The sequence below is a fragment of the Echinops telfairi genome, unplaced genomic scaffold (genome assembly GCF_000313985.2).
Source record: "Echinops telfairi isolate 266 unplaced genomic scaffold, ASM31398v2 ScPeMD7_6;HRSCAF=24_1, whole genome shotgun sequence".
Lineage (NCBI taxonomy): Eukaryota > Metazoa > Chordata > Mammalia > Afrosoricida > Tenrecidae > Echinops > Echinops telfairi.
Genome location: NW_022103903.1, coordinates 8,020,343 through 8,033,142, shown reverse-complemented (window position 1 = coordinate 8,033,142; position 12,800 = coordinate 8,020,343).

Below are 12,800 nucleotides of genomic sequence, written 5' to 3'. Positions count from 1 at the left end.
CTATATCACCCAGTTATTCCTGTGTCCCAATTACACTGAATAAGAAAAATTGACTTTAGAATGTTGCATGAAAAATACTTTAAAATTGTCAATGACCTACAACTGGAAAATCTAGTGGAAGTGAAAGGCTTTTAAGAGTAAACATGTAGTTTTTCGTAGACTGAGTCAACATCTTTAAACTGCTGGCTTACTGGTTAATGAAACTAAATATATGTTTATGATATTTAAATCACCAGGATCAGAATACATATTTAAAGTGTATTTAAGAACCCCAAACTGATATTCTAAAATTTATTTCAAATTATAGAATACATATGAGCCACTTGATGATTTATTTAAAACATATTGTTAAGTTTGCTAAAAAAAATAAAAACATAAATCTGTACTTCTGTTCATTTTCTCCCTCAATGCATTTTTCTAGAGCTCTGTAGAAATGGAAAAAATAATATTTCTGACAACATTAACAATAATAGCTCTGAGGGGAAGAAGATGAAAATTCTCATAATATAAAGTTTCCTTATAATTGTTAGATTTATTTATAAAAAACTAAATTTTCTCACTTTTTGAAATTAAGATCTTCCAACTGTTCATTTATTTGAGCAGATAGATGAAAAGAAATCCACTCCATTGATTTAATTGGTATCTTAATGATGTGTCGAACCCTCGGGAAAGCAGAATCAAAACAATCCCAAAGACATCCTGGGTGGATTAGATAAATCATGCTTCTATGTTATGATTACCCCACCCCATCTAACTGACAGTTGAGTTTATTAAGAAAGGGATATTTATATTTTTGGTATAACTATATTGTGGAAAGTATCTCCTTTTTAATAATTTTGGTAGAAAAATTTGACTAATAGCAATGTTATATTAATGACACTACCATGTAAACAGAGCCTCAGAATTCACATAAACACAATATGTTGAAAGTTGTTTTGTTGGGAACTCTTTAGTATAGAAATAAAATAATGCTTGTGGTAGTCTATTTACATTTGAAATTTGACTTTTGTAGTAGTTAATCTTAAAAATGCATCCGAAAAGCTAGTTGTATTATTTTTTTAACAAATTAATTATATATTTAAGTATTTTGTTTTTCTAGCACGTTGTCTATATGCCTTACGCATCTCGAGCTTGGTAGTTTCACAACTTTTCTCATAATACAGAGAGTTTTTCCTCTAGTTTCCATGTGTGAAATACAGAGTGCCCAATATGTCTCAGGAATAAAAGGAGGAACTTGTTTTAAAATAATAGGTTATATTATTTAAGTACAAGTTAATAAGAACTCTATAATGTCGAAAATAAAGGGAAGCATTGTGTGTGGGGTTTTTTTTTTTTTTGCCTTTTTAGCAACCCTTTTAAATATAGTTACTTTACCTGAAAAGTATCTGAAGTTTGAAAAATAAGAACTTTTTAATTGGAGATCTCACCTCAATTTTGCTTGATGTGCCACCATCCAAGTATGTTAACTAATCTTTAAAATTGTATCTTCCTCATGTAAAGATTAACTACCTTAGAGATTTAGAACAATAAACAAAAGTCAATTAGAATTTGTATCCTACCATACTGATTTTAGCTTAGGAAACCCGATAAGCAAGTTCTCTTCTGTCCCAAGGCATCCCTGTGAGTCAGAATTGATTCACGTGCACACAAGAATAATGACACATATTTGTGATATGCCAATATTTTCATGCTACAATTAGGTGTTCACTACTTATCTATTCTTTTTGACAGTGTGGTGGCTTGCATGTTGCTGTGATGTTGGAAGCTACGCCATCAATGTATCTAATATCAGTAGGGTCATCCGTGTTGGGCAGATTTTAGTGACAATCCCAAACTAAGAAAGACTAGGAAAAAAGGCTTAAGAATCTACTTCAGAAAAGATCTTCACCTAAAAAGAATCTAAAATAGTTGGAAGATGAGGCCCGGGGGATGCAAGGGACCCCACCATTGCCACCACGATGAACTCCGGCACAATGGAAATCACAGCCATGGTGCAAAACCAGGCAGCTATGAGGTCCACTCTGCATAAGAGCGCCACGAATGCAAGCCAATTCAATAACAGCTAATACAAACGTATATCTAATGAAAATCAGAGTCACGACATAAATGGAGAATGGAGGAATCCCTGAAACTAGTGTTGAGAAATACATTTTAGACTTTGAACCCAAAGCTATACCATCATTAAACTAACCCTGAAATACCATACACCCCACTCCAGGGGGAAGAACAACAGAAAACCTGGGGGAAGGGAGACAGCGGTTGCTGTAAGATATGAAAATAGCAACAATGTACAATCTATCGAGGGGTTATGAGGTGGGGAAGGACGAGGGGAAAAAGGCAGGAGCTGATACCAGGTGATCAATAGAAAGTAAATGTCTAGAGAAAAATGAAGGCAACGCATGTACAAATCTGCCTGATGCAAGCGATGTATGGGTTGTGACAAGAGTTGTAAGAGTCCCCAATAAAATGATCTTTTAATAAAAAATTTAAAAGAAAAAATGTTCTCCCTGAACGCAGAGCTCTTATCGTATAAAAAATCATATAGCTTAGCCTGATGGCTGTCAATTCAAAGGACAGATGAGAACTCTAAGGGACAGAGAGCCTAAATTAATGGTGATGAAATACTGTGGGTAGAAATAATGAGAATAGTGACATAATAGGAAGCAAGTAATCAAGATTGTCAAACAATTCATGTAGTAATTGTGAATATCTCTCTATATATAAGCTGTGAATATATATTTTTGTGTGAGAATACCATTATCTTTTAACTTCATTTTTGAAAAAACTTTTTCAGGGCCACATCCCCATATTCTTTGTAGTTCATTATGTCACAAAAAAATAGCGTATTTTTTATTATGCTTACATTATAAAATGCTATTTTGCTAATATTGTACAAAAAGTGTATTTTAAGTAGACCTTATTCCATAACAGCATGGCAGGTATTATAAAATGTGCTATAGAAGCAGGAAATTTTATAGAATTTTAAAGCTGTGAATATAATTATGTTCCAAGTTGTCTATTACCAATGACGTATACACAGTTATGTTCCTTGACTTGATGTTGATTATTGCTGAGCAGTTGAGGAGGCTACATCTGACTTGAACTGATGTGAAGTTGGATCCTCCTCCCCCCAGCCCCTTATGCAGCCGGGGGAGGTCAGGTTTAGTTCCCTGGCTATTTCTTCATTTGCCATCAGGAGTAAGATTTGTTATAATGGCTCTGAACTCACTGAAGCATGGGGCTTTGTAAGGAAGAACAATGGGCCCTGGGTAATGAAACCGATTCTCAGATGGTTACTTTGGTGTTTTGGTTTATTTCTAATGGCTGTAAGAAATGTAAGGCATGTTAAAGTCTACCAGAAAGAGACAAATTACTTCTGGAGCGGCCTTGGGTAAAGCCAGGCTGATTACACATGATGGCCGAGGCTATCCTCATAGAGGCCAAGGCCAAAGGTATATGAATGGAAATAGTCCAAGGATGGAGAATGAAAGTTGAACTTGAGCATTTTTTTAAAATTATGTGTCTAGTGCATGTGTTTAACTGAGTAAACAATGGATATTGATTTATCTTACCTAATAATTGTCTAATAGAAATGCATGTTTGATGGAAATGAATACTAGAAATTATGATTATAGAGTGCTTGTAAGCCAGGCTTCAACCTATACTTGATTGAATTTGTAAAAGGGAGGGGGACAGGAATTTTCTGGAAGGAAGAAACTTGCTTTGTTTTGTTGTTGCTGTTAGGCTAAAAAAGGAGCTCTTGAGAATGTGGGCCTTGGTTGGACTTGAGCCCCAAAGAACGCTCAGTTTCAGAACACCTGCATTGGAATCCACACGCAGACCCAGCCATAACCGCTGTGAGAACTGAAAATGTACATCTGAATGAAGGACCTAGCTCACATTTCTTTATGCAAGCACTTTGCCTTTGATGCACCCAAGACTGAAAATTAAAGGGAATCTAAATGTTCTAGTCCCTTAAAAAGTTACATTCTCCTAAACCCGAGGGAGTCGCCATACCCTGTCCTATAGCGTGGCCTATGAGTTGCCATCAATTTGATGGCAGTGAGTGAGTGAATGATGAGCGGGCAGTCTGGTGTGCTTGTGGTGATGAAGAGCTGCTTCCAGCTGTTGCATGAACCTGGGGCCAATACAGTAATGACTTCAGACATTCTCCACTAGCCTTCAATAGACTGGTCCACAGAAGCTAGAGAGGAGAGAAAAAGAGGAGGGATAATATAGCTCGTTTGAAGTTGCAAGTGTTGTATGGACTCCTGAGGCTAGGAGCACCAAACTAGCCCTCAGGGCTAAGGATGAGAGAGGTAGTGCGGGAGCCAGCTAGTATGAAGTGCAAGGAGGCAGTTTTGAACTCCCAAACTTGTAGCTAAGACAAGTGACGTAGTTTGGATGGCTAGGGCTGACCAGAATCTGACCAAATGAAAAGAGATAGATACTTGATACTGTGAGCTGGTATAAATTGCTCTCACTAGAGAGCCAGTCTTCAGGAATGACTGGGAGGAGGCACTGCTACAGGCAAATGGACTGTCTCCTGATAAGAGCCTGATCCTCACGAGCTAAGACTTTAATTTATCTTAAAAAAAAAATCCCATAATTGTGATTATGTTTGTGAGTTCTTGGTGACAATTGCAGTAGAGAAGTACAGGGCCCTGGGAGAGACAGTTAGTGTAACAGAAAGATAGGCTAGTTGAAGGAGAAAGAAGGCCTTACCTTTGCCTCATAGGAATCATCCTTGGGCAGATGTGGAGTTGAATTTTCCTTCTACTGTACTTTGTGTAGTGAGAGGAGATTAGACATGGCCCCATGTTATTCCCTCAACTCCCAGCAAAGGATTGGATGGGACATACGAAGATATATGGGACTCTCTATGGAGACTGGACAGTTTTGCCATTCTGTGGAGTATAATGCGAGTCATCTCAGAGGAAGGGAAGAATGAATCTCATGATGATCTAGAGAGAAGAGCCATGAGCAGAATGCACCTGAGATGCCTACACAGAGAAGTGGCTACAACTTAGAGACAGTAGCATTGAGACATAAGACAGAAGAACAGGCTTCTTATCCTATAGAATGAATAAAGCTCAGTGCCATTGGGCAGGAAGCTGATTATCAGAATATGGTGCCCTTTGAGTATTTGTCAGAGCTAAAGGGACGTTTGAACAATTGTCTGATTGGGCCAGAGGCCAAGGGGCTTGGTTATGTGGCTTCGAGCTAGAAGTTCAGAGAACAGATGTATGCACATATGGCTGAGAAGAAACGTTGCAGATGAAAGAACTGAATCCTTAGTATTTCTGATCCTGACTTGTTCTCCATTAGTTTCCCCAATAAGTCTCATAAACATAGGCACGGAAGGCATGACTGAGGAGAGAGCAGTGGGACCAACGGTCCCGGGGAGACCTGGGAGGCGGGTGCTGAGGGAAGGGGGCGGTGAGCAGGCTGCGCCATGGACAGGGAAACAACTGGGGTGTTGGAGTCAATAATAAGGAGGAGATAGGGATCTGAGGGGGTGAGTGTCAGAGCAACAGCAAACTAGCTAAGAGGAGGTACCAAGAGGTTGGACATAAGGGGAAAGTGACAGTAGGGCAGGAGGAAGGTAAAAGGAAACAGGAAGGACCTAGGAATCAAAGCAATGGATAGAGGTATAAATACAGTGGTGTACATATATAAATGCATTAATCCATGAAAATAGGGTTCTTGGTCCATGTACATATATTTATATGGCAATACACTGAGGTAGGGCATGGGCGTTGGGCCTCTGTTCATACCCTCCCTCAATACAAGAATACTTTGTTCTAATAAATCAACAGTCTGAGATGTTCACCCTCCCAACACAACTGCTGAAGACAAAACAGGTGCATAAGCAAATGTGGTGAAGAAGGCGGATGGTGCCCAGCTATTAAAAGATAGAGCATCTGAGGTCTTAAAGGCTTGAAGTTACACAAGCCACCATTCAGCAGTGAAGCAACAAGTCCACATGGAAGAAGCATACCGCTGGTGTGATCATGAGGAGTCATAGGGACTGGGTAATAGGCATTAGCAGACACATAACAAGCAAAAACATATTGTTGAGAATGAGGGGGCTTGGAGCAGAGAGCCAAAGTCCACCTGTAGAACAATGGAAAATGCCCCTACAGAGGGGCCACAGAGAAAGGATGAGTCACCAGGGTGTAGTAAACCATCGATAAAACAAACTATATTTTTCTTGATCGTTGAGGCTTCCTCACCCCCCACTACCATGACCCCAGTGCTGCTTCTCCAATTCAGACTAGACAGGAACATGCACACAGTTATAGATAAGAGATGGGAGCTCAGGACACACAGAACCCAGGAACAGGAGCGGGAATAGTGATACCAGAAGGGGAGGGGGAAGAGGGAAGGAGAAGGGAGAAGGGGGAACCAATCGCAATGATCGAAACATAGCCATACACCCCTCTACAGGGGGAAGAACAACAGAACACATGGGTGGGGGGAGACAGCGATCGGTGTGAGAGATGAAAACAATAACAATGTACGATCTATCAGGGGGTTATGAGGGTGGGGGTAAAAAAAGAGGAGCTGATACCAAGGGCTCAATAGAAAGCAAATATCTAGAACAGAATGAAGCAACCTATGGACAAACATGCCTGATTCAATTGATGGATCGTGATAAGAGTTGAACGAGCCCTCAAAATGATTTTAACAAAAGAAAAGAAAAGAAAATTGGAGGATGAGGGAATATCTGACCTCTGCTTCACAGAAATATAGCCTTGAGCTGACATGGAAGTGTTTTCCCCTTCCTCTTGCAGACCCAAAAGAGAGTGGACTTGGCCCCCACACCAGTCCTCAACCATGCATAAAAACATTATCCTGGAATAGGAAATTTATAATAGTATTTTTAAAATATCTTTATTTTATTGCTATTGAACTGACTTAAGTTTTATAACCAAATTTGTTTTTTTATGTTTTTTATTTGAGTCATAGTAATGTAGATAAAATATTTAATAATCTCAAGTTTTAAAACCATATGTTATTTTAACAGCACTCTGTATGTATATTTATGGTTATTTATGTGCAGAATATTTTTCCACAGTCATCACTTGTTTTGGTAAATATTGTAAACACTGATAACATAATATTTAATAGGATTTAAACATAATAATAATAAAAACACTAAATTATTCAAAGATTTTTTAATATTATGAGTAAATTTGAAGGTGCAGGAAGACTGTATTTTGTTTTACCTTATATAGTATCCATGCTATAGAGATAAAAACATACTTAGTTTCATTAAAAGTGAATAAAATCTATTAATAAAAATTTTGCCTCTGTAAATTTTAAATGTGATTGAAAGGTTTTTATTTTTTATTTTAGCAACAAAATCACAGATGTGTGTATTAAGTAATTGTTATTAATAAAATTCTAAAGGTGTGGTATAAGTACAAATAACTGATGTACTAGGGACTTCTGAATTGCTGCTAAGGATGTTTTACACGTTAAGCATGATTATAGAATACATCGTGGTAGCATGGACAAAGAAAACCTCTTTAGAATTCATTTCCTAATATGGATAATTACAGTGGAGCATTTTGTATTTATTGATAAGAATTATTTAAATGGCACCTTTTGAATTAATCCAATCCTACCTATTTGACCTCTATCATTCAGAAGAGAGTTTTAATTGCTAAACTCTAATATTTAATACCTGTTCATTTCATTACCATATTGTTATGCTCAATTCTTATAACATTTTTCTTATAAACTAATGCAATAGATTAAGCTCATTACCTTACAAGAGAGTAGAAAATAAAGTAAGGCAAAGACTCTTAAAAGATAAGTTATAGATTTAAATTTACCCCCAAAAACACCTCTAAGGGGTAGTTATTACAAATAGAATCTGGTAAGTCCTATCCAGACCATATCTTGCTGACTGTGTAGTTAGGAGCTCCAATTGTAACCAGGGCATTATTTGGGGAAAGGTTAACCTTATTTCTCAAAATTTATTATTCCTGAGATTATTTCAGAAGATACTATTCAGCACTGGATATGACGATAGTATTTGTCCATAAAGTCCTTTTATCTCTGAATATTAGGAACTCTAGTGGCGCTGCACATTGGGCATTGGGCTGCTGACTGCAAGGTCAGCTATTCAACACCCGCAGCCACTCTGGGGGAGAGAAGGGTGACTCCATTCCTGTAAAGACAGAGTCTTATAAACTTTATAAAGGGTCACTGGGAGTCTGAATTGACTCAGTGGAAGTGGGTTTCATTTTGGTTTATGTTGACAGATTATTTTTCCCTGGAATCCCTGAGCTAGTTAATGCCATGTCATACACAGTATTTTATTATAAGATTTGAGAGCTTTTTTCAACTGTGACTCTACTACTTGTGTAATTTTAATTTAATTATGTAATATGTAAGCCCTCATTTTCTTAACTGTAAAGTAGGTTTAAAAGGATTTTCCTCTCCCACCTCAGGATTTTATGAGTATTATCTGAATAAATGTCAAAAATATTATACATTTCATAAGTATTATATAAATGATAGCATTTATTATCTAGATAAGTGGAATAATACAGATTAGTAAATATTTTAATATAATCTCAATATATAGTCATATTTGAACTTGATGGTTTTAAATATAGAGAAATTGCCAAGCCCTCAAATTAGTTTTATACCTACTGGTATCATCTATTCATGTTTACTTTTTCTTTAAAACTCAACAATTACTGAGAATCAAGGGCATTTTTAATATTTCTTAAAATCTTAATTGCATTAATTCACTAGATTATTACCACTTTAATGATATACACTTTATTTTAATAACTCCATATTAAATTATGTTTATTAATTAGAACCATGATAAAATTTTAAACAATAACATTACTTCTAAGAATTCATATAAGTTGACTAAAATATTAAAATAAAATTTGTCAACAATTTCAAATACCTATTAACAATTTAATGCTAATGAGAAACTAAAATAAAAGTCTACTTGTGAAAAAAAAATTTTATGAGTCCATGATTAATTTAAAATAACCTGTGATACTACGATTAAAATACATTATTTTTATTCACATACTCCATATGACCAATTATTTTATACAGGGACACTTAATCTCTTTATCTGGAAAACTTTGTAGAAGTATTGCATAATAAATCACCATGTTGTATCTAACTTCATCAATATTAGACTGAATAAATTTTCATGTTACTTGGGGACTGACCCCAATTAGAAACTTTGGAAACTCTGCTACAATGATTGGTTGAAGATTTTATTGGTTCTATATTTGTACATTATCTTTCCCTTAGGTAATTCATCTTTGTGACAATCAGACATTTTTTAAAAGTCATAAAGCTACAGCGAAACTATACAGAAAAAAATACCATTTTGTATTATAAAGTATAACTAATTTTAAAATATGCATTGACTATGAGATATATATCAAATAGTTTTTCATAGCAGTGGTTTATACAGAACAAATTATGCATGGTTTCTTTGCACAGTATATATACAACAAACAATACTGACCATTCAATAATGACATATGCAAGCAACTAAAATCCCCACACTGTGGCAAAAAAGAAGCTTTAAATCTCAAATAGAATGAAGGTGTCAAAAGGTAGGACAGACTAGTTTTCGGGTAGATGATGGGTTCAACACAAGGTTCTGCCGTCTTTCCCCTCTTGGTTCAAATTGCTTTCATTGGATAATGAGAACCAGAGGAACAAGCACAAAGTTCACAGGTTGTGTTCACCTGGAGAACTCCTGCGTGCAATTCTAGTGAAAAGCAGACAGATAGCGACAGTGCATGTTTCCAAAGTGAAAGATCTGAGAAGGCCAAACAAATAGTGGGAAACCCAGAAAACAGACAACTTTAATTTGCTAAACTCAGAGAGAATTGACAAAAAGAGTCATCTCTGCCAACATAAATTGAGTGCTTACAATTACATACTTAGGCGAGATACGCTCCACCTTTATTAGAAATAATTATTTTTGCTGTTAGGTTCAATTTCATTGGTTCAAACTGATAGAAACCACTCTATACAACATCATAAACAACTGCACAGTCCTGCACCATTCTCACAGTGTGAGCCCAGCTGAGAAAAAAATGTAAATTGAGCTGTATTAATTTACTTTCATATTTAAAGCTTTTTCTTTAAATTATTTTTTTAAATTAAAGAGTGCCATTAACATTGTATCCCCTTCTAGCATATCACCTGGAGTGCCTTCTTTTTTTAATCATTTTATTGGGGATTTGTACAGCTCTTATCACAATCCATACATACACCCATTATGTCAAGCACATTTGTACATATGTTGCCATCATCATTTTCAAAACATTTTCTTTCTACTAGAGTCCTTGGTATCATTTCCTCATTTTGTCCTCCCCTCCCCATGAACCCTTGATAATTTATGATTTTTTTTTCATGTTTCATACTAACCACTGCCTCCCCTCACCCACTTTTCTGTTGTCTGTCCCCTGGGAGAGGGTTATATGTACATCATTGTGATCAGTTCCCCCTTATGGAGTGTATCTCTTAAAAAAATGAATCAGTGAATGCTTACTAGTCTCATCAGTCCCTTCTGTTATATTTTTACATTAAAAGCATAATTTTCTTATAAAATATACATTGTACTTATCTGAATTAAGTGGGTGAAGTTCAACTGAAAATGTAAAGATGCCATCTACTCATGATTATGTTCGTTTATGGACTTGAGGATTCTAAGGATTGGGGGGGAGGGAGGGTAAAGAACAATTGTTCTCCAAATTCCATGCAGTGGAGATAATGTCATGGTGACTATCATAATTATTCATAGCTTAATAAACTACTGTTTTTAAATGAAAATTAATATATATTAAAGACCAGAATAATTGTCAGACAGTGCCCAAAACACCTTGGCCAAATATGCCATTAATAAAAAATATAATTTCTACTTATTTTTATTCACCTATTCACTTACCAATATGTACAACCAAAAAAGAAAAACATTGCTTTGCCCTGGAGCCAGTTCTGACTCATGGTGATCTTTCATGTATGACACACCTATGAAAGGCTTTCTGCTAGTGACTGGGGGAATAAAAGGAGAAAAGAAATAGATAACATAGTTGGCCAAGTGTTTTACAATGTTACTTGGAATTGATAAAAGTACCTATGCAGTAATACATTTCCATTATTTTTCACCTCCTTGAGTGTTATTTCCTGATCAACTCCCCTCTTGGAAGATTATATTAAGAATCATGAGAAAAGATAACTAAGCTGATAAGCTATCATTGCAGGGCACAGTCCCAAGTGAGCTTGTTTGTTGGTAAGTTTTTTGCAGTTGTTGTGATAGGTAGGTTTATTGTGCCAACGAGGCCAATGAGCACATGTGGGATTCATTGAAGGGGGAAAAGATAAATGGCTCGGTGAGTCTCGCCTTTCTTGTCTCTTGCTCTTTGATCATCAGACAGTGTGCAGCTGCCTTGCTTGTTCTGTGCCTCCATTTGCAAGCTACACTACCTGTGGGACACCTAACCTATGGATTGTGTCGCTGTAATTTGAGGTTCCTTCAAGACCTGCTTTGCCACACAATTGGAATTTACATCTCTTGAGCTGGGGACTGGCGGACCCTGTCATCTGGCTGACTGTTGGTGACCTGCCTTGCTGTTTGCTGCCTGTGCCCAGATAGCTTGAATTGCTCTACAGAGGATTATTGCAGCCATCAAGACTTGAAGGACTGTCAGTGTATTATTAGCTGTCTCATGGAAGTGAGTTGCACTGAGCCATTTTTACTGCTCTATAGATTAATTAATTGTTTATTTCTTATGTTATATATAGATATATAATCATTAGTGCCCTGGTTTTTTTCTCTAGAGAACCCTGTCTAATATACTTGGTACCAGGAATGGGGTATATCGAGACATTCCTACTAAAGTGAAGAATAAGCTATGGCACTGCCCCCCGACCTCCCACCAAACAACAACTAAACAGGAGGCGCAATGCCTAGTGGGCCACTTTGGATTTTGGAGGCAACATATCCCTCACTTGGGTGTTCTACTTCGACTTATTTATCAAGTGACACAAATGGCCTCCAATTTTGAGCCCAGAACAAGAAAAGGCTCTGCAACAGGTTCAGGCTGCCATGCAAGCTGCTTTGCCACTGGGACCAGATGATCCAGCTGACCCGATGGTGCTAGAAGGGTCAGTTGTAGATAAAGATGCAGTGTGGAGTCTTTGGCAGACCCCTATTAGTAAATCACAGCATAAACCACTGGGATATTGGCGTAAAGTCCTGTTACTCTAGAAAACTCTGTCTAACATAATTGCCATCAAGTTAATCTTTTTGAAGCAGACAGCTAAACTTCTTTCAAGGCACTTCCAAGTGCTTTCTAACTTCCAAAATTTCAGTTAGTCATCTGGCACTTAATAGTTTGTTCTCCCACTTCCTGAATAAGTCAGTTTTCTGCTTAATTAACACATTCTCAGAGGTGAAAATAATAGAATGAAATTTAAAGGTGTTTCCTATAACTTCATAAGCTGATATATTGAGCCTCTTTCCTTTTCCATTCATACCAGACAAGACTACATTTCTATATATGGTTCCTGTTATCACATCAAACAAGGAATTCAATATCAGAAAGCATAAAAAAGAATATCCTCCCCAAACTTCATGACACAAAAAATTAGATTTGTTATGAGATTGTCTCAAGTTTTTAGAGCTGAGAAGAGCCCTGGTGACACAGGGCACTTGGCTACTAACCTAAAGGTCAGCAGTTTAAACCCACCTGCCGCTTGGCAGCAGAAGAAAAAGAGGCAGTCTGTTTTCA